The following is a 4,962-nucleotide window of genomic DNA, read 5'->3' as shown; positions in this document are numbered from 1 at the left end:
CCGATTACAATAAAATTGAATAGGGTCCTATAAGACAACAAGACCTTTAATTTGCAATTAGTTTCATGAAAATCAGTCCAGCCATCTCTGAGAAAAGTTAGTGAGAATAAAAAGTTGCACATATACACACACATACAGAAAATGCTCAGCTCGTCGAACTGAGTCGAGTGATATATGCCATTCGGCCCTTTGGAGCACTTTTATACTTGCGGTTTTGCCAGTGATTGCTATACCTTTCTAGGAGAAAGGCAAAAATATCCCAAAAACTTCAAGCGCTTCTCAATTTTGGCTAACACACATCTACAAGTATTATTCGACCACGTGGTCTTTTCGTTAAAGTGGTCTTTCGTGGTTTTTTGAAAAACCTCCCCGTCCCCCTCTTCATGACCACGTGGTATAGGAACGGCCCCATAACTCTCATGAACGAATGAATGACAAAGCGCGACACAGGCCGATTTAATTTTATTTGCTCACGTTTACTAAATCGGTTGTATAATCTGAAAGTACGTGTTGGTAGCGAAACATTTCGTGTATTCGAAGCACTTTGCAGTGGTTTTTTTTTTTCTTTTTTAAAAAACCAATTTCAGAATCAATAGGTATACTAATTAAGTGAAACTTTCACCATTTTAAAATAAATTCCATTTTGAATAATTTTATTTTCAGTCATTTCAAATTTCAAACAGGTAGTCTTGAACAAAACTCATATAAACTAACCTTCAATCTTCAAAAGACGCACTGTCAAAAACCACAAAACATTGAAGCTATAGGTAGTCAAAGACTCGCGCAATGCACAAGCAACCGGAAACACAACCGAACTGACGGATGCACTGCACATTTCGAGTATTTCGTTTCAATACACAGGCGCCCTAAAAGTTGCTAAAGCTGCATAAAATATGCAGGTTCAGTACTCTGCTTTTTTATATTTCTTTTTTTCTATATTCTTTTGAAAACTATCCATATTTATCCATCAATCCATCAACCTATTTTTTAATAGACAAGTTTTATATGTATGTATGTATGTTCCAGCATAACTCTTGAATGTCTGATCCGATTTCATTCATTCAAATCATAGATAATATTTGAAAGGTGAAAGGGGGCCCTTATCTTAAATAATACAGAAGTCAAGATACTTCGTACAGCCCAGAGACCGAAAGATGCTATTCGACACCATTTTGCGACTTTCGGTTTTTAGGAGCTGTATCAATATTGGTATTTGTAGAACCAGGGACTGAACATCGATGCCCGGCGCCATTTTAAAATCCAAGAAAACGACTCCTGTTTTCTTGAATATGTGATGTAAATGCCTACATCCTAATATTGATATTTCTACAGCCTGTAACATGATCAGAAACTGAACAACGAAGTACGACGCCATTTTGAAATCTTAGGTAGCGACATCTGGTTTTTGAAAAGCTGCGAAAAATTGAAGAAAATATTCAAATACTCCTAAATATTAGTATTTTCAGAAACGGGATGACGCCCTAAAGCCGAAAATTGGTGTCTGGAAGCTTAGTCAGGTTATGGCTATTTTTCCACATTGTGAGTGATTCAAAACTTGAAGCAAAACATGAAATTGTTGATAATTCCATCGAAAATCTCTTTTCCGGCGATTTAAAAGAAAGTTTATTAATAAAAGGTAACATCAATTCTTTTACAATTTCATTATAAATTCGCATGAAAAACGAATTAAAAAATCAAAACATATTCTTGTGTACATCAGAGTCTCGCGATCGTTTTTTACTGCAAATATTTGCAAAGGAGGAGGTTTTCATGTCGTCAAACAATCGCATCAGATGCGCTGACAATTTTTTGCTAAGCACAAATAATGTAATTTCCTTCTGTAAAACTTTGCTTGAGTCTGCTGAATCAACACTGGTGTTTAAATTCTAAAATACTTTTAAATCACCGATTCCACTGGAAAGTCTAATTCTTTCAGTTTGTAGAAGATAAAACTGAGGCATTAGACGAGGCCGAAATTTGCTATATTTTATAAGGATTTTCTGAGCAAAATATTTCATCTTCGAAAATTGCCCAGTTACAATTCCGACTGTATAGCTTTCATCTTCGAAAATTGCCCAGTTACAATTCCGACTGTCTTCTTGCCTTACAGAATCTGACAATGAACCATTGATTTGTACTATACTACATCTCGAGTAGCGGAGTAAATTAAAATAAAAGGAGGTTGTACCTGAGAAACGACCGCATTATTGATGATTATGCAAATGAATAGTGTGCATCATAAGTCGATACTGTGCAGAAAAACAGTAGTATTATACAATTTTACACAGTTATACAATAAATACAATTTTAATTGAGATTGGCGTAAAGCCTGTAATCGAAAAAATGCACCATCTTTATTCGTGTGTAACTTTTTTGCGGGTGTGATCCGAAGGGCGGACATCGACACGAGGGGCACGATTTTCACCAGGTCTATTTAGCTTCTGGGCTTCGCGGATGATTTTGACATTATAACACGTAACTTTACGACGGCGGATGAAGTTTACTCCCGACTGCAAGCCGAAGCCGGAAGAATCGGACTGCAAATAAATGCGTCGAAAACGAAATACATGCGAGCGAAAGGCACCAAGGAGAACAACATCAACCTCCTAACTCAAGTCTCTGTAGAGGGCAGCATTGCCAGGTATCCAGATTTAGCTGGATTATCCAGATTTTTGAACATGTATCCAGGTAGACAGATTTGATGTCCAATTATCCAGATTTTTCATGAATGATCCAGATTTGATCCAGATTTTATTCTCTGTTCCGCAAAAAGGACTTTGTCACCTTAAATTTTACGTACCCCAAGACTTTTATCCGAAGAATTTACCTTTCACCCCACAAAATGACTTCCAGATTTTTTCCAGATTTTTTTTGCCTTTTCCAGATTTAAAAAAAAATGACCTGGCAACGCTGGTAGAGGGCGATGAATTTTAAGTGGACGGCGAGTTTGTGTATTTGGGATCGCTGGTGACCGACGACAATAACACCAGCAAAGAGATCCTGCCTACTTTTCGCTTCGGAAGACACTTCGATCGAATCGAGTGCGACGATGCACGAAGTTGACGACGTACAAAACCCCGATAAGACCGGTAGTCCTCTACGGAATCGAAACAACAACGTTTCTCTCGGAGGACCTTAACGCCCTTGGAGTTTTCGAACGAAAGGTGCAACCCTACCGGCATTAGAAATAGAGTGGCACAGCGTGCAGGGTGGCTCGACCAAATCGAAGGAGACTTGCGGTCGATAAGACGCCTGGGAAATTGGCGAAACACAGCCCAACACCGAGCCACATGTGGGAAAATTCGCCAAAAAATACTTGCTCTGGCAGCCCATATGCCAATGCGGTAAACTGAGTAAACCGTACATCACAACGGGTACCGCACCGAGTGCCTCCAGAAGCGTCTGTTGCCCTTCCTGCGGTCCCACGGAGGCAAGACATTATTTTGGCCGGACCGAGCATCATGCCATTACGCGCAATCCACGTTGGATTCACCAGAGTATTGTCCGGTGGAAAAACTTTGGGCCATAATGAAGGCCAAAGTTCGAAAAGCGTCCAAAGTGCTTAAGAACGAGTTGGAGTTGAAGAAAGAACGGATGAAAGTGACCAAAAAGGTTGCACAAAATGTGATGAGGGGTCTTAAGGGAAAGGAGCGGGCTTTCAACGATGGAAAGCAAATTGAATAAAGTAATTATGCCGAAACATAAACCATATGTATTAGTTCATTCCTTGAAAGTTTCAAGAAAATCCGACTTAAATAAATTTTTGGCGAACACTTTTGACTGGTGCGTTTTTTTCGCGTACAAACGTTTTTATGCGGAAATTACAGAATTTGTTTGAGATGAATCAACAAACTTCATTGAATATTTAATCGCCGCAAGCTCTAACTTCACCTATTAACCTTGAATTTCGGGTATCTTGAACTTTTTGAGTCTCCCAAATCCATGTTGGTCTTCCAAGAGGTATCAAACCTGACTCATCATTTTCAGATAAAATGATAATGATCTGTGTTTATCGTATTACCGAAATTTTCCAATTTTATGGATAACTACGACCCAATGCAAACCTTTAATTATAATTAAAAAGTGAGCCGAGCTTACGGGGTCAAAATATCGATGATTAATCTTAGTTTCGCTTATATCGTCATTCGAAACCGCAATGCGCACAAAACGTGGGAGTTAACGGTTAACTTGTTTTTTGTTTGCGATTGTAGATTGGATTCAGTATCAAAAATAAAAACGAAACCAAACTTTATTTTCTTAGTTCGGTAATTGCCAAAAACACCAAATGAAATCCGCCGTGAGTTGAATTTTTGGATTGGTTTTAAGGTAGTTTTGAATAAGATTTTTAAATCCTGAAATTCAAAGTTGAAAAAAGTTTCACCTCATGTTTAGTGATGCTAGAAATTCTCGACTAGCAGTGATTGAGATGAGACAGAATGACGTTCTTAACGATGACCATCGTCTTGATATACACTAGAAAAAATTTGAATTTCAATAGATGTTATTCTATTCAACTGCTGATCTCTATATATCAACTCCATCTTGGTATTTTCTGGACCACTCCCTTTAGAATTGCCCTTTGCACACCAATAACCGAGAGGTATGTTATTTGCGCTTTTTCTTGGTATCGATTGTGCTCTTCCTGTAGTCCAAATATTACCACGGTAGTACATTCTTTTCAAGCATAGTAACTATCTTAACAAGCCCCCAGCATAATTATCCGTCATTAAAATTCGATCAATTTGCAGATTTCCACTATAGCGGGAGCACCGATGAAAAGCGAAACCATCCAGACATCAAATAACGAACGACGTACATCTCTCACTTGAGCAAACGAGCCACACCGGTACTTGGAATTATAACCAAAAGCTTCTCCATCATCCGTTCGGTCAGCTCCAGGCAATCCCATGCGCGCTTCTTGTGCGTATATATCTTTTATAAAACAACTGAGATTCGCGCAGA

This window comes from Wyeomyia smithii, chromosome 3 (assembly GCF_029784165.1).
Source record: "Wyeomyia smithii strain HCP4-BCI-WySm-NY-G18 chromosome 3, ASM2978416v1, whole genome shotgun sequence".
Taxonomy (NCBI): Eukaryota; Metazoa; Arthropoda; class Insecta; order Diptera; family Culicidae; genus Wyeomyia; species Wyeomyia smithii.
Note: the sequence above shows the minus strand (reverse complement) of the source record.